This window comes from Gadus morhua, chromosome 15 (assembly GCF_902167405.1).
Source record: "Gadus morhua chromosome 15, gadMor3.0, whole genome shotgun sequence".
Lineage (NCBI taxonomy): Eukaryota > Metazoa > Chordata > Actinopteri > Gadiformes > Gadidae > Gadus > Gadus morhua.
The window spans coordinates 23,011,152-23,038,651 of record NC_044062.1 but is presented as its reverse complement, the minus strand read 5'-3'; the positions used below and the strand labels follow the sequence as shown (position 1 = coordinate 23,038,651).

At 42.7% G+C, this 27,500-nt stretch overlaps 1 pseudogene; it reads right to left on the bottom strand.

The window, feature by feature from the left end:
- The window catches only part of LOC115560383 (uncharacterized), a 75,586-nt pseudogene that overhangs the window by 19,679 nt on the left and 28,407 nt on the right, over positions 1 to 27,500 (bottom strand).

Sequence of the window (27,500 nt, the reverse complement as noted above, 5' to 3'; positions counted from 1 at the left end):
CCTTTAAACACAAGTGTTGTCAGCCTCTGTGAATATATTTGTGTTCATGGGTGTGCCTATGTCTGTCCAGACATTTGTATTAATTTTTTTCAAACAGTAAACACAGCTATCAAATGAATATCTCTTAGAGAGCATCAATTAAACACTGGTTTGATCAATTCAAAACACTTCCATCACAATACTATTAACATATGTTTTGGCTTCATGAGGCCATGTTACATATTCCAATGTATACAATTGTTTAGAAATAGCTTTCTTTTTAAAATGTGCAACTAGTTGGTACATATAGTATAAAGACTGTTGCCATATTGTAATACAATACTGTGAATATATCATATAAATATTGCATTGACACAATCGTATCAGAATAGGATACAATGCATATTTGTCTATCCAATGAGCTCCAATGGGCTAGTCTCACAATCCCAGCTTCCCAGAGTTATATTGTACACCTATAGTTGATACTGCAGCATTGTTCTGGCAATACACCAATGTTACTTATTTTGGCAAATTACAGTGCAGTAATTGCACTGATACTGTAAGTAAAATGAAAAACACTACAGTAAGAAAATATTTAGACATTGTCTTTCGGGGGATGTAATGGTGAAATCAGTGCACAAGTACAAAAAGGTAACAAAGCAAATATTTATTTTTTACTGTAATACAGTAAAATGTTCAGCTGAACCGACTGCATAAAAGCTTTTCGTAGGCCAACAAAAAATAAAAATAAGAATATGAATGAGGTGAAACAGATCTACATGTAAATCAGTCTGTATCCCACCTCCGATCCCGATCAGGCCAGAGGACCATATCAACAACACAGTAGAGCTCACCTGAGGCCTCTTTTATGCTCTGACACATGATAGAAGTGTTTTGCCAGTTGAGTTTGAACAGGTGAGAAGTGAGTTGTGTTTTGAAGGTCAGTGTTTCCAGGTGAACCAAGTGTGCTAAATGATGAGATTTGTGCTTACAGGTTTGCAAAAATGTGATTTAGAATTTCTATATGTGGGAAAACAGCAGAATTGTGCTTAGAGTTTAGCAGTCTGTAGTCTTGTAGTTCATACATTACCTTCAAGTTTTCAGAATTGTGTGCATAGTTCTATTTTTTGTGCGCATACAACCGAGAAAAACTGTAACATCATATTTGTATTATTTAGTGGATGTCTTGATAATGTTTCATGTTCATACAGCAAATATTCATTTGTCACATTGTTCCTCTGTATGTATTGACATGAACACCGTAGTGTGTATGTGTAAATGTGTGTATACATGGGTTTGTTGACAAGAAGAAGACACAACGTACTCTCTAGGCAGCACTGTCACACTGGCAATTTGTCAATGCTTCCTCATGCTGTTCTGTGTGGAAAGCCTGCATGGGCATGTGCAATATGTGAGTCAACAGACGTTAGTCTAAGCGCCGCAATGACAGCTCTGTACTGTTGCACTAGAGGTCAGGGTGAGAGAGAGAGAGAGAGAGAGAGAGAGAGAGAGAGAGAGAGAGAGAGAGAGAGAGAGAGAGAGAGAGAGAGAGAGGCAGAGAGAGAGACCAAACGAGCTGACCTAAAGTGGTGTATAAGTTCAGGAGTATTGGGTTTGTCCCTGTCTGTCAGCCTGTCTTTCACACTCACTACTTTGATGAGGGGCCAAAGTTATTCATAATCATAACACGTCTGTGGACCACCGCCACACCCCATCGTACCCCTGTGAACCCCCCCACCCCCCCACCCCACCCCCCCCCCCCCAAACACACACACTCACACACATACACATGCACACCCACACACCCACTGCTGGACAGGTCACCACTGCAATCATGACTGGATGACATCACAGATTGCCGTCATCCCCGTTTAGCTTGGGTTGTGTGTTTGTTTGTGTGTGTGTGTGTGTGTGTGTGTGTGTGTGTGTGTGTGTGTGTGTGTGTGTGTGTGTGTGTGTGTGTGTGTGTGTGTGTGTGTGTGTGTGTGTGTGTGTGTGTGTGTGTCTATGTGCACTAAATCTAGACCGGTCGCTACAGTCAGGTTACATAGTTAACGACGTAGGGCATCCATCCTTCCTTCTTCTTTCTTACAGTTTTTCTCGATTGTATACACACAAAGAATGGAACTATGCACACAATTCTGAAAACATGAAGCTCATGGATCAACTACAAGACTCCAGACTGCTAAACTCTAAGCACAATTCCACTGTTTTCACATTTTTGCTAAACTCTTAGCACAAATCTCATCATTTAGCACACTTGGTTCACCTGGATCACACTGGCCTTCAAAACGCAACAACTAATTACCAATAAGTTTAACTCACTTCTCACCTGTTCAAACTCAACTGGCAAAACACTTAATGTGTGTGTCAGAGCATTAAAGAGGACTCGGTAAGCTCTACTTTGTTGTAGATATGGTCCTTTGGCCTGATCAGGATTGGAGGTGTGATACATACTGATTTACATATAGATCTGTTTCACCTCATTTATATTATTTTTATTTTTTGTTGGCCTACGAAAATTATTTCATGCAGTCAGTTCAGCTGAACATTTTACTGTATTACAGTAAAAATATATATATTTGCTTTTTTACCTTTTTGTATTTACATCATTACTACATCATTAGATTCCCCGAAAGACAGTCTAAACATTTTCTTACTGTAGTGTTTTTCATTTTACTTATCAATGCAATTATTGTACTGTAATTGACCAAAATAGGTAACATTGGTGTATTGTCACAACAATGTTGCAGCATCAACTTTAGGGGTACAGTATGACTCTGGGAAGCTGGGATTGTGAGTTTAGCCCATTGGAGCTCATTGGATAGACAAATATGCATTGAATCCTATTCTGATACAATTGTGTCAAAGCAATATTTATATAATATATTCACAGTATTTTATTACAATATGGCAACAGTCTTCATAATATATGTACCACCTAATTGCAACTTTAAAAAATTAAGCTATTTCTAAACAATTTTATACATTGGAATATGTAACATGGCCTCATGAAGCCAAAACATATGTAAATAGTATTTTGATGGAAGTGTTTTGAATTGGTCACACCAGTGTTTAATTGATGCTCTCTAATAGATATTCATTTGATAGCTGTGTTTACTGTTTGGTGGAAAAAATCAGTTTTGATAACAATTTGTGCTGTTTTGACAAAAGGATTAACTCTTCTCAGGTTTGTGTTCGGAGTTTTGAGAAATTGAGCTATAGTATCAGAAAACGTGTTTAAACGATTGAGAAAACTGTAATCTTTCTTCCCCTCCCCTTCTGCCCTATTTTACCTTCTGTTTTTTTACATTTTATTTGGGTGCATTTCCCTGTCCCTGTTCCCACGTGTTTCTTAAAGAACATCGTTTTCCCTGTGTACTTTATTCTAAGATCGTCTTTTTCCTTTCTTCCTTTTTTCCGGTTCTCCTCTCTGACCCGTTTCTCTTCTCTCTCTTTTCTCTACCCCTCTCTCACATTCTCCTCTCTGCTAATGCCTTTTCACTTCAACACACTGCAGAGTGTTGCACATAGCACAATAACATCAGTGTATTTAGTGGCTTTTGCTTTTAGTTTTTATATTATGATTTACCTCCATTTCTTGCATAGGGCCGTTTACCAACAGTCGAACCATGAAGCCCGAAACTGTCACTAATTTTGAGCAGCTCACTGCACCGAGAAGACTGGATATACAAGACAAGACTGCATTTACCACATCATAGTCAGTCATCTATGGAAGCAAATCACTGCCATTATGTTAATTAAAATTCATTACATTTTATACGTGGAAATGCTAACTCCTTTTAATTCATAACATTCACATATCCTTTGAAAACAAGGTCATCCGAATGTCGCTGATGATGGTGTACACAGAGAACTGCAGGCCCCTGCCCACAAAGACATTTTTTAAGTGGGCCCAACTGCGGCAGGACACACTACACCACGGGTCTGGAATATCAGTCTTGCCTTGCTGTCAGGTCGCTGGTCCACATAAGGCGACGGAACATGCGGGCATACACACATGAAAACTGTACTGTCTGTACTGTAATACTGACTCAAACTCAAACTGAAGCAGCAGGGTATTCCTATTTGCATACTTATTAAAGGCTGACTGTAATGGAACCATTTGCTTGCCTTTCAGTATTAGAATAAAAAACAATGTCATGTATCTTCAAATCAGAGCTCGATAAGCACAGGTATGAAGCAACATCAAAATTAAAGTGTCAAGAAAAAGTGCAATTCAGCTAAAATAATTAAACCAACTGCCATTATTATGCTACAATTTATGAATTTATAGGGTTAGGGTTAATCATTCATATATATAGTCTTGTAACTTATGCAGGAAGTCTCAAAAAAGGGTGTGATAGTTTAGGGTCTGAAAGTATTTTGCCTATACTTACTAGCTCCAAGGGGCAGAGCAGCCCTCTGTTTTGTTTTGTTTTGTTGAGATAGTTTTTAAACCTCTAATAACCCCCTGTTTTGATTAAGCTCTGAATTTAAATATAAATAGGCATAAACTACCCAAATCTGACAATTTACTCAAGCCACATAGTTCTTCCAGTTCGCCATCGTCGGGGTTTAATTCTTGAGACGTTGTCTTTGATTACATGAAAGACAGACATGCTCAGTTTGATTACATTGAATCTGGATTGCTTATGCCTGTCCTTGGGAAACCCTGCTACTTCAGCCTGCATCTTTATCGCTTGAATTATCTGATCAGTATTTTGAATAAATGCAACTTACTTTTTTTGTATTTCAATTATTGAACATTTGGAAAAAATATTTGAAGTTGTCTTTTTGAAATGGCCCAACTTGAAATTACATATTTAAATTTCAAATAAGTAATTCAAAATGAATACTTATTGATTACCTTGTTTTCAAAGAATATTGTGGAAATAAATTCAAAGCTGTTTACATTTCCGTATAAAAATTCAATGTATTTTAAATGAAAACAGTATGGCAGTAATTTTTCTCCATAGGGTCCCTTATTTTTATATGTTTACGTTTTTCTGGGAATAGCTTGTGACACAGGAAGTATTTTAACATACAGGGCCATCTTTAATTAGGTACAGAGCGAGATAAAAAGAAAAAGAGAGATGCTTAGAAAGTAAGTACAACTGTATTTATTTAGGAGCTTTCAAACTTAAAGTTGTAGCAGTTCACATGTAATGTAACAAAATAGTACCAGAAACATGACCTTAATTAGTAGTAGTATAGGTATTTTAATGTTCAATGCAAATTGGGTTTATTTTGCATTTGAAGCTGTATCCTACATCTCAAGAGACAGTTAAGAGATGGCTAGGGAAAAGTATATAATAAATATTGTTATTTTTCATTTGTCATGTTTGTAGTAATGTTACTTGTAAATGGCTATTGAACCAATAATGTTGTGCACGTAGAATATATGACCACATGCAGTCGCACAGTAGCAGTCAAAGCTCCAGCAACACATTCCACTAAATAAAACAAAATCTAAAAAAACTCATAACAAATGCTCATAATGAGATGAATAATTTCAAGGAGAACATTTGCATGTGATTATAATTATGTCGTAAAGCCTTACCAGCAAGGCTCTGATTCCGTCCCCTACTTATGTCTGCCTTTTGTATCAGAATATAGTTGAGTAATGAATAAACAAATCTGAGGCAATCTGTGTTTGCCTTCATCAACTCAACCATCATCTGCACTGAGGGAGTTTACATTGAAAAGTTCAGTTACTGAAAAAGAGACGTATTAGACCTCCATAAAAAAACAAAATAACCCTGGGGCTGTTAAAATCAAAGCAACACAAAGTGGAATGGATAAATAAATAGATGACTGAAAATAAAGTTCACTGGAGTCAGGGCGGGTAAGAAGCAGCCCTTGAGATATGGAAACAAACCTGCAATATGTAGACAGATGATTAGAACGTCATGTCATCGGCATAGATCGCAGTACACTGATTTATACACACGGTAAACACTCTGGTCAGTAAACACACGCAGTAAACACACGTTGGGGGTTCACAGAAATGAACATGTGCTAGAAAAAAAACGCTGTACACCCCGGCATTAGCCCTCGCGCTTCAAGCTAAGCAAGGAAAATGTCTGTGTTTGGAAGCATTACAGCATCATATTTTCATATTTCTTTCCCTCGCTGTTATAATTTTCGTCTCTGTCAAACAAATCAAAGTGCCAAGAGTAGACGGAGGTCGGAGCAGAGGCTCATATTTTCCGCTGTCAGTTTCACAAACAGAAACTGTGTGTTGGTAGACTCATAACCTGGGCTTGTGGTGTGTGTGTGTGTGTGTGTGTGTGTGTGTGTGTGTGTGTGTGTGTGTGTGTGTGTGTGTGTGTGTGTGTGTGTGTGTGTGTGTGTGTGTGTGTGTGTGTGTGTGTGTGTATGTGTGTGTTTGTGTGTGTGCGTGTGTTTATGAGTGTGTGCATTTATACATGGGTGCATGCTTTTGTGTGTGTTTGTGTGTGTGTGTGTGTGTGTGTGTGTGTGTGTGTGTGTGTGTGTGTGTGTGTGTGTGTGTGTGTGTGCTTGCGTGTGTTTGTGTGTGTGTGTGTGTGTGAGAATACGCAGGTCTACTGCTTACGTTCACGTTGTTTGTTGAGACCCGTTTATTTTGTCAATCCTACATTTTCTTTTGAAAAACGTGTGTAGCATGAATGGTTATTGTACTTGTAAAATACCTTAAGATTATACAAAAATGGGAAATTATTTCACTGTTGAATTAGCTCAACCTAATTGTATTTAACTCCTGTCCAAACAATTACAGATAAAGAAATGTTTTTATGCATTTGCAAACAGTGATAATCATTTTAAATTGATAAGAATCATGATTGATGTGAAGTTGAATGTGTTTCGAGTGGTTCTATTATGTGGTACAACTAAAGTTTATGCTCCATGTCAACTGATTGTGTCTGGGACACAGATGTTAAACCACTGAAATATTGCACTCTTTTCAGCCAGACTGTCTGGGTTATCCGCTGGCCCTCGCTGAGTCCCAGTGTAGAAGCCCTATGCAGGGAGCTATTTATAAAGAGAAAAGAAGTGAGGAGCTTAAATAAACTAGAAACTGTCATCAAACAATGAGGTTCTGCTAAGTTGCATTACAATCATTCTTAAAATGATCATGTTGGTTGCATTTATAATCCATAATAATTGTTAGTGTTTATGTTGTGATTTTTGTAGATATGGTTATGAGAGTGGACTTGTGAGACAGTGGGTAGCTCTAGGGATCTGTGGACTTGACATGTCCTACGTAATTGAACAACGCGGATTTCCCTCCATCCTCCTGACCTGCAAAGAGTCGTAGTGCCTGCATTCTGCCCCTTGCTCACGTAGACAGGCTAGAGAACAACCTCACCACAACCAAGAAGGAAATGGTTTATTGTTAAATGTAATAAAAAACATTTGTTTTTTTCTAATTGCTGCTATCGTATTGTTATTATTAGAAGTAATCCTAGTCCTAATAGTACTAGAAGTAGAAGTAGTGGTAGTACTATTATAAGTAGTATTATTATTGCTGTACTGATCGTCCTCTCCTGTGTGTACCACAGCAGGTCAAATACATCAGGGGGAAAAAAACCTGCCATGATGAAGCAAGAGTCGGGGCCGTCTCCCAAACAGGAAGGCCCTCTGGCTCCATTTCCCCCCGCAGCAACATCCGTCATCACAGAGGGTCAGGGGTCGACCTATTCATCAAAACAGTTTGTGCAGTGCGAGATACACAAAGGAGCCTCTCAGGATTAGCGATGGCCCTCTGTGTTTATGGCTGTCTACATTAAGAGCTATCCCATCATCGCCCAGCACCGCTTGGTGTGAACTCATCAACCATTCCAATGAGCTGAGTCGTAGGGAGCAGGGAAGGCCTGCCACTGCCCATTCCAACTCCCACTCCCACCAGCACCCACACTGGAGCCACGCGGAGCAGGTCAGCCAGTTACTGTACCCAGTCAGTACCACAACAAAACACCGCAACTTCTACGTTGAAAGGAACTTTTGTACCTTTTTAAACGTTGCCGTTTTATTAGAACTATTAGGTATTCTGAAGTATACTCAACCGTGTTACAATCCTTAACAGCAAGTGTAGCTGGATTGATAATATAGTACAATAAGTTTAGCTTGTTTTCTTAAATAATTTTTTGGGGAAATGTAACAAGTTTAAACAAGAGCACTAGCTCCAATTATAGTATAATTATAGTATAATTGGAGATATAGCGAATAGAAATTAATTAGCGTGTATAGAATTTGCAATATTTTGCTTATTTGTATAGAACCTGCTATTAAAGCATCTGTAAAAGTAGATTTGCACCAACATGTACCGAGACCAGCAGACCTTGGCCTCACTTTGGCCGTTGGACTTGATGAGCTGACACAGCGCTATGGTCGGGTCAAGACCGTCTCCTCAAATGATAGCCGTCCAAAAGCAGGGTTTGATGGCTATTGTGTTTGACATGCTCTGATTGCGAGACAGCCCTATCTAAATGGGTGTCTCCCACCAAGCATCCTCGTGGCAAGACATTATTCACCACATCATTATGGGCTGCTATGTTGATTTCCCCTTGAAGACAAAGGGGTTACCAAAGTATCACAGACCCTCCAAACTCTCCTTGGAGAGGTTGTCTTCCTGTTTCACCTCCACAGGCAAAACACCCGCTCACTGTTAATATGGCGTCCATATATCTCCCTCCGGCCCATCTTCCAGCTCCTCCACCTCCTCCAACACCTCCTCCTTCTACAAAACCACCACCTCCTCTACCTCACCCACAACCTCCTCCTTCAACACAACCACCACCACCACCTCCTCCTCCACCTCCACCACCTCCTCCACTTCCACCACCACCACCACCACCTCATACACCTTCACCTCCACCTTCAACGCAAGCAACACTACTTCCTCCTCCTCCACCTCAAGCAACTCCTCCTTCAACATAAGCAACACCAGTTCCTCCCCCTCATCCACCACCTCCTCCTCCTCAACCTCTCCCCTTTATTCTCCTCCTGCTCTTCCTCCACAACCTCCTCCACCTCCACAACATCCTCCTCCTCCCCCTCCAACTCTTCCACCTCCTCCACCACCTCCTGCTCCTCCACCACCACCACCTACTCCTGCTCCTCCACGTGGCTTCATCAGTGCATGTTTGGACGTCTCAGGGTCCGTGGTGCTTAGCCGGGCCTGGGTGTGGACACCTGTCAACTTGGGGGCTTTGGTAAATCGAGAGATTATCCAAACAATGGGACACAGGCTAATAAAAACAAGACCCCCATTCTCTGCATTAGCGCTGCATTAGCCATGAGAGCAGACGGGACCCCGGGGGCTGACTGATGCACCATGGAAAGCTGTTAGAGGGATCTTCTATAAATTATTAGTGATTTATGGAGAGCAGTATTTATTACCCTGGATGGGGGGGGGGGGGGGGGGCCTTCCGCGTCCAGGGAGAGTGGCTTTGTGGTGGAATTCTGCATCGCGGATCTTGACAGTGTACAGAGCAAAAAAGGGGTGCACGTTGGAATAGGGAAACAGAGGAAGAGATATAGAGAAAGATCATATTGATAGAGGGAGAGAGACAAAAAGCCAGGGAGACAGGGAGACATACAGGGAGACATACAGACAGACCGACAGACAGACAGACAGACAGACAGACAGACAGACAGACAGACAGACAGACAGACAGACAGACAGACAGACAGACAGACAGACAGACAGACAGACAGACAGACAGACAGACAGACAGACAGACAGACAGACAGATAGATAGATAGACAGATAGATAGATAGATAGATAGATATTAGTACTAGAGTATATTAGAGTATTAGATAGAGTATTAGAGTATTATTTAACGAATCGGGGCCCAACTGATTTGAAAATATTAAAGATCAATATTGGTGATCTAATATCCTGTAGGGTGGTGGGAACCCAGATGACAGCCGAGTACAGAAGCAAATGATTGTCACGTGGGAAAGAACTGAGCCAATGGGGACCCACGCTGACTTAATGTAGAACTAACAATTCATCAGGTAATCATAACAGAAGCCATGGCGGCAAAAGCAAAGGTGAGGTGGTGTTCCGAACCAGAGGAACAGCTTGTAGAGGTTAACATTTTCTGAAAAAAAGATTGCTGAAGTTAGCATAGCTAGTTCCACCTGAACGGCGTTTGCCATGACAGTTTACACTAAAGTCACCATTTGATCACAAGAGAAGGGCGAGATATCCGGGTTTGAAACTGGTGACTGGGTTGTTGACTGGAATTGGTAAGTATGGGCTGTGCTCTGTTGACGAAATAATTTCCTTCAACACACTAAATGACCAAAACAGTTAAAGGTAAATGCAGATGTCGTTAGGTGTGTGGTCTCTCACATTTTCTAACTTGAAAAGTCGTCGATTGTGTACAGCGCATATTCTAATTAAATGGGAACCTCTCAACCATTAAAAGGAATTATCTTTCACAAATACGTGTAAAATAAATGCATTTCTAAAGCAATTTGACATTAAGCTCATTTTGAACGGAAACTGCCTTATAAATAATGTTAACAAATGCATTACTGTAATAGACGACACAATCAAAATAAAATAGAATAGTACTTAGACAAATTGCTGTGGTGTTTGTTGGCGAGCTACATAAAGAGAAAACAGTGGGTACAGTATCCCTTAGTGCTGCTACCACATACCTACTCTCTGGGTGTGTCACTTGTCATGGGCATAAACATCAATTTCTGTCCATGACATTTATTAACTCCTACAAATACGACAGCTGCCTCCCCACCCCCCAGGCCTGGAAAATGAAATCATTTAATTTCCTTTCCCTAACCTTTTTTCTAGGTTTTTAAGCAGGGTGAATTAAGGGGAATGTTTCGCAACATTAAATCATTTATTTACACAGGGAAATTTCTCCCTTTTTCAGCATAAACAGGCACCGTGTAGGTTCTTAAACACTGTGATCCATTTACACAGTCGCTTAGTGTACTGTTAAGGGGTTAAGGGTTCATTTAAAGCCGTTAAGTTATAGTCCCTACCACATGTGTGTCTGTGCTGTTGTATAAATGACTAAAGTTTCTGTGGTTATGTTCATCAACAGTGCCTAAAGGCTTCATTTTGATTGTTGTGGTAAAAGGGCTAAGATTTTTTTTTTCGATTTCATTTTCTCTGTTTTGAGTCACATTTTTCAATTGATCATGATTAGTAGCTTATTTGAAGTTTCCATAGTTCATGCGTATGTAAAAAGATACTACATATATGGGTGACAATTTCTTAGCTTTTTTTAATGATTGAAAAGTTTATGTCCAATCCAGTACAGTATAGATATAAACCATTTTTTTATTATTGTATTATTGAGTTTATATAATCATATCTGGCAGGGATCAACTCTCCAATTATATCAACTTCAACTTTGCATAACCCATATAAGCGATTTAATGCAAATAAGTGTTAGCGAGACAGTGTAATATCATTAGGGTATACTTGCTGGTCTCGGAGGCAGTAATGACACTGCTGGCAATAACAGTCAGACATAGAGAGGGAATCTTTCTTTTATTAAAAATTGCTGTAGCAATTGGGAGTAAATTCATTACCAAGGTCTATTAGTCCACTAGAGTATATAGACTGGTAAGGAGGTACCACAAGGTTGCCCGAGGCAGCTGGTGTCTGTGTGTTGTTGCGTGTGTGTCTGTGTGTGTGTGTGTGTGTGTGTGTGTGTGTGTGTGTGTGTGTGTGTGTGTGTGTGTGTGTGTGTGTGTGTGTGTGTGTGTGTGTGTGTGTGTGTGTGTGTGTGTGTGCGCATGCTTAGACAACAAAGGAAACTTAATTTTTTCAGGGAACATGGTTAGTCCGTTGAAAGTTTCCAGCTCAAGGCATGATACAAACAAAAGTGTAGTCTGAAGTTATGTTTATCCATTACACTGCTTTACTCAATATATCACAATGATAAAATATAAATATAAATACCAAACTGAATTCACTAACAATATATTAAAAGCTTTAATACAAAGACAATGCAGAGCTACAATTATTAATTTCAATTTACCTCCTGTCAGTTTTATTTCATGTCCCCCATGGGCGTGTACATGCACACGCACGCAAACACACACCCACAGAGACATGTACGCACACGCAAACACACACACACAAACATGCATACACACACACATATAGACATTCTCTACTTATAATGAATTAATATGCAAAAATGTGCAAAAATATATGAAATATGTAATATATTACATACTATATTATATTCATTATATTATATTATATTGTATTGTATTATACAACCTAAGACTCGGCCGAGCACTGTAACACACACCATATCTCCAAGCCCCCTAATGTCAGCAGCTCGTCATAAAGCAAATGTTTCACCGCGCTTCAGTTACCCTTGTCAAAACACCCCCTCTTCCTTCTCCCCATCTTTCCTATCTATTGACTTTTCCCTTATTTTTTATCGTCATCCTTATTATATTATTCTAGTTCAAGTTGTCCTTCTTTCTCAGCGAACAATGCAGCTCAGAGTTCAGTGGATGTGATCATAATTGGTCTGGTTGTGGAGTGTTGGGGCCCGTGGGGCCCTCAGAAGCAGACTGTTTGAGATCTAACTTGGTGAAGTTTTGCCCCTGGGGGGCAGCTGATTTGGTGCTCTCTTTAACACATGATGTTAAAGTGACATAAATACAAAAATAGATAAAGAATTGCCGCAACTGCAAAGTCAAATGGTCCACATATGACCCATCGACATCAAGCATCTTCAACAGCAGCCAGTGCGCCAGGGTTTGGAAGATAACATAAATTGATTACATCGTATGGAACACGTACCATCTCCGCTCCCCCTCTTCCTCCTCCTCTCCTCCTCCCCCTCCCCTTCAGAACCCTCTCCCTCTTCCTCTCCTCCTTCCTCCCCCCTCTCCCTCTTCCTCTCCTTCTTCCCCCTTCTCTTCATAACCCCTGCCTCTACCTTCTTCTCCTTACTTCCCCCTCTCCCCTTCGTGTGTTTAGCTGCCGCCCGTCCCCACCCATTACTTTGCTCTGCCCATGTAGGGTCTGATTTCCTCTGAAAGAAACATTTGTACAATGAAAAACCTTTGAAGATGTGTTACATACATTATGCATATGGACAGTATGTGGTTACGCTGGGTACACTAGAATCAATATACAATGCAATAATCAATCATCATGGCGCTGTAGCTGATTTCAAGTTTGGTGAGGTAATAGTAGCAACAGTTGGACGTGACGGTTAGCACTAACGAGGGAGGCAGGGAGGTCACAGATTGTTGGGCTATAGTGAGTTAAGGGGAGTGGATAACTATCCTAAAATTTATTCATAGATTTATCCTCTCCAAAATAGGATATAAGTTAGTGGCTAACCTTACAGTTGGCTATGTCATACATGTAATGTCATATATATAATTTTATTCTGAGGTTATTTAATAGTAGTACATATCATATCCCCCTACGAGGTCCCTGGGGCGTAGCTACTTCCGGTCTAGTGGGTAGGGGCCGGATGTAGTATTATAGCCCACTGTGTCAGGGGTGTGTGTGACTATCGTTATTTATTACACGGCTCTTCTCAATGCTGTTGACCGCACCGTTCACTCAATTTACAACTTCCGGCGGTGAATAATCTTTTGATTATTCACCGTTGCTAAGCATATAATGCCCGCTGTCAAGGAAAGTGGATTTTTAATTTTTCTGTCGTATCACTCTGCAAGTAGTCCGGTAACTTATCAACCCAAGCGTCCTCGGTTGCTAAGCGACGTCCATTTCTTTGGCAGACTATTTTTCTGCTGACCAATACTAAGTATGATGGTAACAAATAAAATGTTAAAAGAAAGACACACCGTGTGTAGTTATTTGTTTGGCCCTAGTTTCCATATGCTAAAGACGTGTCTAGTTCACCGTCATGCAGGCTGTGTTCAGATCTGTTTTTGGCGCATGTAGGCCTATCTGCATAAAACCATGTTGAAATAATTTTGATGTTGAATGTTGAAGGCGCAGTTGTTGAACCCAACAGATTGATTTCATACAAATCTTAAAAGCACATCCCTAATGTGTGTGCGTGTGTGTGCATGGGTTAATAACATGTGTGTGGGGTTTGTGTTCGTAAAAAGGGGGGGGGGGGGGGGGTAAAAAAGTTTAAAAGGGTGTAGGTGTACGCTATCCAGGGTCTCAAAAACATTCAGCAGTCGTCGGCATTGCAAATTTTTTTCTCAACATGGCCAGCACATCAAAAGATCAGCGTAGGCCTACCCTGGCAACAATGTTTTCTCTCAACAAGACCAGCACGTCAAAAGACCTGCGTACCACGGCTACATTGCTTTCTCTCAACAAGACCAGATCGGCAACAAATACCGAGGACATTGAAAATCAGCCGTCTGAGGGTACGTCCAATGGAGATGTGCCGCTGATTGATGCTCCAATCAAAAGAATGAGGCCTGTTTTAGGTGTAAAAGACCAGCATACCGAGGCATCATTCAGGCATAACGGATGGAACTGCTTTGAGTATGTAATATCATTTGTCGATGGGTATGTCCCATCGACAGCAAAAGGCTGTGATGATGAGCTGCGTATGCTTGCCGAAGAATGGGTACGTTTCCGTGACAATGTATGCCCTGAACTAGACATCATCCGGAGTGCATGGAATGAAGGACTCCTTGTAACCCAATGGAGTGGGGATTTTGGAGCCGAGTTGTAGCGCATGGAGGCCAATATCATATGATATCATAATAGTTCATTTTTTTCCTGCGATGCATTGATCCAAGGGTGTTACGGGGGGCCCGTGACCCGTTTTGTATAGACGTAGTATCACTACGAATCCCATTTAGGCGTATGATAGCTGGACGTACCCTCAGACGGCTGATTTTCAATGTCCTCGATATTTGTTGCCGCTCTGGTCTTGTTGAGAGAAAACAATGTAGCCATGGTACGCAGGTCTTTTGACCTGCTGGTCTTGTTGGGAGAAACATTGCTGCCATGGTCAATGGTCTTTGATGTGCTGGCCATGTTGAGAAAGAAATTAGCAATGCCGACGACTGCTGAATGTTTTTGAGTCCCTGGATAGCGTACCCCTACACTCTTTTAAACTTTTTTCTAGACGCAACGTCCCCTTTTCACGAAAGGGTCTTTATTTAACATTTTATTTGTTACCGTCATACTTAGCTTTGATCAGCAGAGAAATAGTCCGCCAAAGACGTTGACGTCGCTTAGACACCGAGAACGCTGGTGTTGATAAGTTACCGGACTACTTGTGGAGTGATACGACAGAAAAAATAAATAATCCACTTTCCTTGACTGCAGGCATTATTTGCTTAGCAACGGTGAATAACCAAACAGTCCCGCGTACTTGGATAGCTTCCGCCCAAAGCCTTCTTCCAGGCGGTCTTCCCATGGGATGGTCAGCTCCAGCAGCACTACTTGCTTGCTGGACTCAGACACGAGTAGGTTTGATGGGCTTGGAAGCACATCCTATCCCACCTGGATGAGGAATTGAATGCGGCTCGGCTTTCCACAGATCAGCCCAGGTCGCTTTCCTCTCAACCGTGTTCTCCCATCTTGTCCAAGCTCCCTTTTGCTTCATTCCCACTGCCTTGACCATTCTTGTTTCTTCCACTGCAGCTCTCACCTCCTCCTGAACTAGGCGGCACCCTTCCTTCCCACAGCTGTTCATTTGGGGAGTTGGAAAGGAGCCTATCCCAGCTCTGCCTCTTGTGACCACTCCCACCATGCTCCTTTGACGCACCCTTGCCTCTGCCTCTTGATCTGCGACCTCCGCCATCCACTTCCTTCCAGTCCTCACTTGGATCCCTGCTTTAGCCACCTTTGGATCACGTGAGTCGCTGTACTGAACCACTTCTCTGGCTCTTGTAACCTTAAACTCCTCCTCCAAAGATTTGAAGGGAAGTTGCAGTTTATTAGTGTTGCCGTAGAGTGCGAGGCTGCTCAGGCTCCTCCGTAATTCAAGCCATCTCCAGAGGTGGCTACTTACCCTCCTCTCTAAGGTCTCCACTGTTGAGAAGGGGACTGCATAGACAAGGAGGGGCCAAAGGTCCGGGAAGAATACCTTGTTGGTATATCCATGCTTTCCAGGTTGGCCTGACCAAGGATTTCAACCAACCATCCAACTCAGTGCAGGTCGACTGGATAGTTGTTGCATCTCTCAGAGAGCTGTCAAAAACCTTGCCCAAGCTCTTGACTGGCTTCTCTGAGATGGTTGGAATGGCTGTGCCTGTGATGTTAAAGCGAACCTTGTCTACCACCTTCCCTTTCCTCAGCACCATAGACCTTGATTTGGCTTGTTTGAATCGCATCAGGGCCCACTCCATCACCTTTTCGAGTCCCTTCAGAATCCACCGGCAGCCTGGGACCGCTTCTGTCATGACTGTGAGGTCATCTATGAATGCCCTGATGGGGGTTTGCTGTTGACCGGATTTCAATAGGAGCCCTCTGCACTCTGGCTCAGCAGACTGGGTGAGCATGTTCATGGCTAGGGAGAATAGTGTCACAGAGATAGTGCACCCTGTGATGTTACCGATCTCCACCTTGTGCCAACGTGATGTTATTGCTCCTGAAGAGACCCTCATCCTGAAAATGGTGTAGTAATCAGCAATGAGGTCTCTACACTTGCTCGGGACATGATATTTTGTCAATGTGAGCTGAACCAACTTGTGTGGAATGGAGCCAACTGCATTTGCCAGATAAAGCCACAGCACTGCAGGTTGCCCTTTTTCTCTCTTGCCTCCCTAATCTTCTGTGTCACCACACCGTTGTGCTCCAGACAGCCTGGTATTCCCGAAACGCTGCCCTTCTGGACAGATGTTCTGTTCTGTTCAAGGTAGGTACACAGCCGTTTTAAAATAGTGCTGAGGAAGATCTTTGCCTCGACACACAGTAGGGAGATGATGCGGAACTGGTCTAGTTGGGTGGAGTTCTCCTCCTTCGGGATCCACACCCCTTCAGCTACTCTCCATTGATCTGGGATCCTCCCTCTTCTCCAGAAGACTTGCAGGATTTTCCACGGACACAGCAGGAGTTTGGGACAGTTCTCATACACTTTGTATGAAGTGCAACTCGGTCCTGGAGCGGTGCTTTCCCTTGCTTTGCGGACGACCTCCCTGACGTCCTTTAAGCCCAGTTCAGACCAAAGATTCGAGGGGTTGCAAGGGGCGCAAGGAGTTGCAAGGAGTCGCCAGAGACTGAACATGTCAAATCGCAAGGCCCAGTTTTAGAACACGGCGATTTAGCTATTTCTCTTCAGCCAATCACAGCACAGAACAACTTGTATGTCACGGCCTTACTCCGTCCCGGTACCGTACTGTCCACTCCAGCATACAAATATACAAAGATGGCAGACTTCTGGTCTGAGGAGAGGGAGGAGAATTTAATTCGCTTGCTGGAGGAGCAACCTGTCCTTTACGACGTTGGCAGTAAGGGGTATAGCAACAGGGACAGTAAGAAGAAAGCATGTTGCGACATTGCGGTGGCACTTGGTGTATCCGGTGTTTCAGTTTGACTCGTGACCGTGTTAACTGCTGACCATCAGCCGAATGCGTCGCTTGTTATCGCGGCTACGCCAGCTGTTGGAAATCGGGACCAGACAAGTAGCTGTCCTTGCGAATGCCTCTTTGATTTTTTTTTCAATAAAATGTCAAAAACATTCCCATCTCATTCTTATTTGAAGTGTAATTGGAAGAAACTTGTCACGTAGAACCGTTTTAAGCCGAAATAAATGAAAAACGAATGCTTAAAATATGATGCATTACGGGATTCAAACTCATACCATTGTGGGGGAAAATAATAATAAGGTCGGATTTCATTATATTGTACCGTAGACCCACAGAGAAAATCACCGCCAAAAATCATAAATTCTTCCGGAAAACACGAAAGGCAGCCAGATCAACTTGTGACCCTACCATCCATGTAGAGTGAAGACCATAAATTGATCGCGTTTCCAAAAAATAAGACGACTTTACATCCAGTTTTTCAAAACCTAATGTTGTGTTTCCCTCCACTGCTTGAAAATAGCAAAAAAAACAGTTTTCCGCTCATTCTATCATTTTGGTTGCCTGATGTGGTGTTGTCCCCTTTTACTGGATCGTCTCTGTATGCAAAGCAGTGACTTCGGAAATCAATGTGACGCAAGTCACATTGACGCCTTTAACTGGAAAGGCGTACTATTTTTGGAAACGCGACCAATTCATGATCTAAACTCTACATGGATAGTAGGGTAACAAGTTGATCTGGCTGCCTCTCTTGTTTTCAGGAAGAATTTATGATTTTTCTACTACGGCAGAGAATTTCTCTGTGGGTCTACGGTACAACGGACTGTAATCCGACCTTATTATTTTTTATTATTTTAAAAGTGCCACAATTTCACTCTCACTAACATAATAAGGCCTGTTTATAATTAAGTTATCCATCTCCAAGTAGTAGTTGAGCCGATGGTAAACAAAGACAGATCAAACTGAAATTCAACTAACGGAAAATGCAATGTATCCAACAATGGGTAATCTAAACTAACTGTAATATCCAGCTATTTACTCCAATGCAGATGTAGTGGAGAATGACAAAACACAGTAACTCCAGCCTACTCTCAAGCGAAATAAAAATAAAGCTAATCGCAAACCTAACTAATCACAAATCTAACCTACGCAAATGATGCTGATGCTTTTGCGGCTCTCAGCATGCCAGAGCGTTAACAGTTGCTAGGGAAACCACCTACCGTCGCCGCCCGTTGCAGCGCGTTGCAGCCAGTGTGAACTGCCCGGTTTTAGAACGCAGCCCGTCTCGTCGGAAGGAGTCGCAAGGAGTTGCGAGTTGCAAGTCGTTGCAAGGCGAATTTTTGGTCTGAACTGGGCTTTAGCTGCAGCTCTGACATGTCAAACGGCACCTCAGGTTCAGGGGCGTCTATGAGGATGTTACATTCTCCCAGCTCCTGCTCTCTTGAGGGGGCCCTGTACATCTGCTTCAGATGTTGGCCTATGAGGATGTCTTCCTTTGAGGAGGAAAGTTTACCACTGCGCTTCTGCCCCAACAAATCCTTGGTGAACTTGAAGGGATTGGAGATAAAGGCAGCAAGCTCACACGCTCTCTAACACACTCTCTAACGCGCTCTCTAACGCGCTCTCTTTAGTAACAATCCATTAACCAGTTAATTAAGAAACATACTCAGATTAACTAATTTAATAAAAATCCATTAACCAGTTAATTAAGAAACATACTCTGATTAACTGCTTTAATAACAATCCATTAACCAGTTAACTAAGAAACATACTCAGATTAACTGCTTTAATAGCAATCCATTAACCAGTTGATTCAGCATACTCTGATTAACTGCTTTAATAACAATTCATTAACCAGTTAATAAAGAACCACTCGAATTACCTGCTTCATTTACAACCAACTATATATAAAATAAATTCCAGGTCTCTAGCTCACTCTTAATGCCCCTTTTCCACCGACAGGTACGCTTCGGACCTAGCACGCCTCAGTCCAGTAGTGTAGGTGCGGTAAAGCCCAGCTCAGTTACGGCTCGCGTATCCACCGCAGACAGTACCCTTACGGTAGGGCGGGGTTTAAGCCGGATGACGATAGGCTACATAAGCATTGTGTCCTCATAGCAGCCCGACACAGAGTAGCCTGCTAATAAGACCAAGGAAAAAGGACGTCCAAGAGGGACGTCAAACTTTTCCGTAACATTTTCTTCAATCAACAAAGCTTTCACCATTATCCAGAAATACTTTGCGGGTACTGTGTTGGTTCGTTATTATCCCCCTGTCGCTCAGAAGCAACGATTCGGTCGACCAATGAACGGACGGCATATTTAGCTTGTTGAGGTACTGGCGTCTCAGTAACCCAACAGCGGAGTAATTCGAGACCAGTACGGCTCCATACAGCTCAGTCTGGATCACGCCCACTTTTGGCGGTGAAATCGCGAACTGTTCCGTACCTTTGCACACTGAACCGACCCGTACCCTCCGGTGGAAATGCCCCATGAGTGTCCTTTTCCCCAATGTCACCTATTTATTACATCACTTCCAGTAGGGCTAAGACAGAATCTTAGCTGACCTTAATACTCTGATTCATATAAAGGAGGCCAGATGTTTTGATCTTACTACCAAGTCATTCTGAGGCCTCACAAATACTTTGTTTGCATCATATCCCGGAGGTCTGGAGGTCTATTTTCATGATTTAAAAATGCTTCCTTTAAAAACCTTTAAAGTGGTATTCATTGTTCATAATTATCTTATTAAACTAAGTGTATATAAAAAAGAAACCTGTGGAATGGATTTTTTAGAGGAAGCAAAGCGATAATCAACCCTCAGCCAAACAACTGCCCCACAAAAACCGTTGTGCTAGTCTGTCCCAAAGAAGATTACAAGTATTACGTCTGAACAGGACTATGACCTAGGAGACAGAGAACTATTGGCAGTTAAGTCAGCATCAGAGGAGGTGTGTCACTGGCTGGAGGGCTCAGAGGTCCCTTTTCTCAGTAGGACTGACCATAGGAACCTTGAGTACGTTAAGTCAGCTACATGCCTCAACGCTCACCAGGCTAGGTGGTCACTTTTTAAATTAATTTATAATAGAAAATTGTCATTCAAATTTGACTGATTTGCCCAGGCTCAAAATATGTAAAACCTGATGCACTCTGTCGCCAGTTTAGCGCTTCTGAGCTTGTCCCAAACTCTAACACGTTTTGCCTGGTTGTGGCTATCACCTGGGATATTAAGTCCTTCGTCCGTTCTGGCCATAACCAGGGACCTAGTCCGGCTAACTTTTTTTTCCCAGCCCGGTATGCAATCAGGTCCTGCTGAGGTGCATTCCTCCTGGTTGACTTGCCATGCTGGATTCACAATAACACTTTTGGTGGCTCAGAGTGGATGTTCAGACCAGCAGAAAAATTAGAGTTGAGCCAACCATCCACAGCACTCCTTCAGCCACTCCTTGTACCCAACTGACCATGGTCCCACATTACCATGGATTTTGTGTCTAGTCTTTCACCATCTCATGGTAATGCCACCGTCCTCGCCAAGAAAGTGTGTACACTTATCCCCTGACATAACTCCCCACACGGCTCTAATGATAAAGTCTTCACTGTCCATAGACTGACTCTGGTCATACTTATCAAGGTCCTAAGTTTGTGTTTGCATTTTAGAAGGAGTTTTGCAGACTTATTGGTGCCACTGCCAGTCTCTTGTCGGGATCCATCCGCTGACCAATGGCCACACCGAGCAAGCTAACCAAAACCTTTAAAGAGTCCTTAGATGCCTGGCGTCTCAGAACCCCTCTTATTCAGCCCATGCCAGCATTTGGCATTGGCTGAGTATGCCCACAATTCCCTCCCTGTGTGATCTACTGGTCTGACCCCTTTTCAATGCGGCCATGGCTGTGAACCACCTCTCTTCCCTCTCAGGAACAAGAGGCCTTGGCGCCTTCAGTCCAGGCGATCATCTGGCGGTGCAGGTCGACATGGCGACGTGCCCGAGCCTCCCTGCTGAATTCTGGTGTCCGGGTCAAGCGGTTGGCCGACCGATGGAGACTCAGGTCGCCCCGCTACAGGAGGAGGCAAAGACTTTGGCTCTCGACGAAGGACCTTCCCCCATAAGTGGATTCCCATAAGCTGGCCTCTCACTTCATTGGGCTCTATGTCATTGAGCAGTTCTTCTGCCCATCTGCAGTCCGTTTGCAGCTGCTCCTCACTACGGCGGGTCCCACCTTCCACGTTTCTTGGATCAAGCTGATCTGTCGCAGTCCTCTCTCCTCTGGCCGCATGCCCCCCTCCCCCCGTCTCATTGATGGGACCCCTGCCTTCAATGTGCATAAGGTGCTGGATGGGCATAAGCTGCTGGATGTGTATAAGCTGCTGGATGTCCATCGACGTGGGCTTGGCCTTGGTCAACAGGGAGGGGTATGGGCCAGAGGAAGGGACATGGGGTCCTCATCACCCTGCTTTGACACCTGGAGGCGTTTGTTCAGGGGAGGGAGGGGGTATTGTCAGCTCCTCTATTCGGACTCAGTGACTCTCTGGCCTCCTGCTGGTTATTCTGTGTTTTTGTCCACCATGCGTCCTACTTTTGTTGTGCCTCTGACTCCGCCTCTCACCTGTACATCCTGCCATTGTCTTTTTCTTGCCTTTTTTTTTTGTTCCTCATTGTTTGTTAAATACTCTGCCTATTTATATCCAGTGCTGTTAGTGCCACCTTGTAAGATTGTTCTTAGGTCTTAGCTTACCTAGTCAGTTCACACTGCCCTGTATTCTGTCTGCCTGTTTGGTTCCTGCCTGTTTTGGGGTTTCGCCTGTGGTTCTGCCCCTGCCCCTGTACTACTCTTTGGAGATTAATCTGGCCATTCCTTTTTGTTTGTATTTTCTCCCTGTTTTAGTTAACAGCCCTTTATTTCTGTTTTTGGATTCTTTCTGTGGGACAAGCAACTTTTGTTATTGATAGAGCTGAATCCTTGCTCTGCCTTAAATAAAAAATTTGAACTTTATCTGCTTTTGGGTTTGAACTTCACACACGCCTGACTGCTACCTTGGATGACCTGCTTTAATTGCAGTCCATTATTCAGTTTAATAATAACCAATACTCATATTTCTACTTTTATTACAGCCCATATAAAAGTTAATTAAGAACCCATACCTTAATTAACTACTTTAATTACAGCCTATAAATAAGTTCAATAAATGCAATACTCTGAATTGCTGGATAAATAACACCCCATAAATCAGTTCAATAAGAACCTATTATTAGTCTGTTCAGACATGAATTACGGAGGACTGATCTTTGTTGAATTGCCTGGGGAGAAATTGTTTTGTATTGCAAATCAGTTAGTTAGATGTATTATTAACTCTAGGAAATTTTGACTCGCTATAAGAGGAGCCAAAGCCGTAGCTCCTCATAGCTCCTATGCATTTCTCTTTAGATAATTTTTTGAAAGGAAAAGACCTCGCGAGCGGATTGCCTATCCTCGACGGGGGGTCGATGAGGAACAGATGTCTGGTGTGATAACCCCCCCCCCCCCCCCCCCCACCCCGCCAGGAAGGAGCAGTGGACAAGCTGTCACTCAAAGCCTGCGTTCCATTTGTGTGCGGCGGGCCCGGAGGACGCTGTGGCTCGATGTTATGGCTCTAAGGGGTGTTACCATAAACAAAGTCCCAGTGATACAAGATGCTGCTCACACATCTGTTCCTCTCTCTCTCTCTCTCTCTCTCTCTCTCTCTCTCTCTCCCTCTCTCTCTCTCTCTCTCTCTCTCTCTCTCTCTCTCTCTCTCTCTCTCTCTCTCCCTCTCTCTTTTTCTCAGTTTCTTCACTGTCTTCCTCTCTCTGCTTCTATGTTCTCTATCACACACACGCACGCACACATACACACACACACACACACACACACACACACACACACACACACACACACACACACACACACACACACGCACACACACAGCATAATAGTGAGCTGTATCGTTTAGCTTTGCGAAAAATGGACGACGGAGAAATTAGATTAGAGTGGAGAGAGGTACTGCTGGGGTGGGATGTTGATGCCTGCAGGGATCCTCACATCACTGACACAAGAGATGAGCCTCGGAGGCTATGGGTTTTTATGCCTTTTTAGCATACTTTTGTCCTTCCCCCCTTACTCTATCTCTTCCCCCACCAGACTATCATATTTCTGTCCATCCGTGGGAGGGGGGGCATGAGGGGGGTTGTTCTGATCAATGACAGGAAGCCCAGAGATGGGAACGGTACTACATGTGTAACAGATAGGCCTTTATAACCTACATCCCTTACCAGGATCCTGCAATCAACGCTCTCTCTATCTCTCTATCCCTCAACCCTTACTCTCTATATCTCTTTCCTCCCTCTCTCTCTTTCGTTCCATCTAATTCATTTTATATTGTTTAATAGATGTGAGTCTATGTAGTTAACACACACAGACACATACACACGCACACACACACACACACACACACACACACACACACACACACACACACACACACACACACGCACACACGCACACACACACACGCACACACACAAGCGTATGAGTTTTCCTCCTGATAAGATTCATACCACTGACGTTAAATCTCAAGGGAGTCAGGCTAATCTCATATGCAAAGTTATTGTTTGTTATTCTGTGAACTCCGGCAGCAATCAAACATATTGCTTTCTGTCTCCAAGGATACAACCCAACGTCTACCATGAACACTATCTGTCTCCCCCCCCCTCTCTCTATACCCCCCCCCCCCCCCCACACACACACACACACACACACATACACCCTCACAAACACACACATAATCCCACAGGCACACAAACAGGCCCACACACAGGCACACACACTTTCACAGATTTACAGATAGGCGTAATTAAGGTGCTTATGGAGCAGAGCAGTTGTTGTATTTTATTCCCATAGTCAAGCAGCATTTCAGGACAACATGCTTGTTTTTGGTTTGAGACAACAGAGTAGGTCGTTTGGATACAGTTTTTTAGTAGAGGGCAGGTCAGCTCAAAGCTACATTACAATAGACTGAGCATACGGTAGAAAATAGAGGCAATTCTAATAGACTTATTTTCTAATTCTAATAGACTAGGTTTGACTAGGTTTGACTGGTTGGTAGCTTGTTGTACATATGTGACTTTCAGCTGCTTAAACGGCTGTAAGGCACCTATTTATGTCTGTATAAGCACATGCCTGTCTGACATGGTTTATGATAGAAATATACATCCATATTACGTGTGTGTGTGTGTGTGTGTGTGTGTGTGTGTGTGTGTGTGTGTGTGTGTGTGTGTGTGTGTGTGTGTGTGTGTGTGTGTGTGTGTGTGTGTGTGTGTGTGCGCGCATGTGTGTGTGTATGTGTGTCTGTGTGTGTGTGTGTGTGTGTGTGTGTGTGTGTGTGTGTGTGTGTGTGTGTGTGTGTGTGTGTGTGTGTGTCTGAGTTCTAGTCTGCGTGTCTCTGTATCTATGTGTGCATGTGTGTGTGTGGGTGCGTGCTTGCCTGCATTTCTGTGTGTGCATGGGTGTGTGTGCGTGTGTGTGCTTGTGTGTATCCAACTGTGCAGAGAGCTATCTTGCCACCCCAGCTAACTCTCAACTCCTGTCAAAACACAGAGCTTTAAATTGAATTAAGGCAGTGCACTTACCTCCCCTCAGAGTCTTCCAAACAACACATTCAACACCCCTCACTGCTACACCCCTCGCTACCCACACACAGATATATGCAGCTAGACTAAAGACAATGGATATGTATGGCTGAAGCTTAACTGCAGTATTATAGTGCAACGTTTACCAGTGACAAAAGGAAGAGCTATGTGGGATCTGACTGGTGATTGGACAGCACAGTTAACTTACTGCAGCTGACACAGCGACCGACAAACCCTCCTCTATGGTTTCCACCAGCAGGTCAAAACTCACAACCACTGACTTAAGATTTTTTGACACACTGTCCACATTGTGTATTGTATTTTATTTTGTTTTAGTTTATAAATGATCTCGATCATTCATTTATTCATCTAGATCATTCATCATCAGATCATCAACAGGGTCAAGACTTCTGAATGTGATCTGGGGTATGTTTTGTAAAATAACAATGTTAGCAGGAGCTATCGTCTGTTCTGCTGGAGTTTAGATTAAAAAAAAAAAATAATCGAGGCAATGAATAAAATCCCTAAATACAGATATTGGTGCCACATTAAAAGTGATGAAGGTAATCGTAAAAAAAACACACGCACACACACACAGAAACAAACCCATTCGGACGTTGTTAAACCATTTGTAACGAAAAAACTGACAGAAAACAGTCCCATATCCCGCCAAGTTCGTCTAGTTTGGTTATATAATTGAACTACATGAAAAAAACTCCTAAAAAAAACAGGTTTTAAAAATTACAGTCATCAAAAGAACAAGAATAAAGAAATATGGAAGAAATGCTGTTGTGTTGTGTTGTGTCTACAGAGAGTTAGAAACAGAAAAACGTTGTCTGCATTTTATCTTAGCGCCTTCCCTAGTTTCCCTGTCTATGTAGGTGATGTGAGAAAAAAAAAATGAAATTATTTAAAAAAAATACCCTCTAAAGAAGGGACTAATTAATCAGCAGTAAGACAAGTGCTCTGGACATCGTTGTCAATCAATGATTGTGTTACAAGCTTTAATATGCGACGGCCTCAGCTGGTTGGATGCTGCAGTTCGTAATGGTTTGGCATCATTTTTCTTGTGATTAAGTTTTATTATTCAATTAGGGAGGTTTTTTACTTCAGTGTTGCTGTTCTATATTGAAGTCTATTCGCCAGAGTCTGTGTGCGTTCCTCAGCAAAAAAATATTTGAATTTAAAAAGTGCATTTTGAAGACACAGAACAGAGGTGTGTGTGTGTGTGTGTGTGTGTGTGTGTGTGTGTGTGTGTGTGTGTGTGTGTGTGTGTGTGTGTGTGTGTGTGTGTGTGTGTGTGTGTGTGTGTGTGTGTGTGTGTGTGTGTGTGTGTGCTCCCCACCAATGCACTGGAATCATCTAAACCTTTATTTTACCATGAAACAAGGGTAGAAATAGGGGCATTTGTTTTATGCCAACTTTTGCCAATATCTGTATTCATTTGGATCTGAAGTCTCTGCAGTATATCTGACATCCTTTGGACAGAAATCAGAGTTTTCTTTGCTTACTACATGAAGATCACACATTATGAAGTGCTCTATAGATAATATACTGTGTGAAATATTTTGACACTGTGTGTATGTGTGGTGTGTGTGTGTGTGTGTGTGTGTGTGTGTGTGTGTGTGTGTGTGTGTGTGTGTGTGTGTGTGTGTGTGTGTGTGTGTGTGTGTGTGTGTGTGTGTGTGTGTGTGTGTGTGTGTGTGTGTGTGTGTGTGGCCCTCCGGAGACATAGTAATTGTTTGTTGTGATATTGTAATGAAGCCCTTAGGCCCTCTTAAACTAATCAACCTCTTTCTCTCTCCCCTACTCTAATATGGCTACCTCTCTCTCTCTCTCTCTCTCTCTCTCTCTCTCTCTCTCTCTCTCTCTCTCTCTCTCTCTCTCTCTCTCACTCTCTCTCTCTCTCTCTCTCTCTCTCTCCCTCTCTCTCTCTCTCTCTCTCTCTCTCTCTCTCTCTCTCTCTCTCTCTCTCTCTCGCTCTCTTTGTTTAAATCAGTTGTTGTGGTAAGACACTGGTTCTGTATAAGCCAACGAGTTAGCTTTTGGCCCATATGCACATTTAAAAATCATTGACAATTGTTTCCTGAAGAACAAATCTGTGATGACAGGATTCTTTGTAAGCATCGTTTTGAGTACCGTGAAGTTTCAGAGAACGTCCTGCTTTGAAAGGACATGATGAAAACACTTCTTCCCTGAAAGAAATGAATCTTCCCTGTTAGAAATGGCTTGTGTGTATAGGGAGGCTCCAGTCTCCATTAATGAGACACCAATATCCCATCCAGGCTATCATGGATGTATTCCTATAAATACACACACACACACACCCACACACACACACACACACACACACACACACACACACACACACACACACACACACACACACACACACACACACACACAC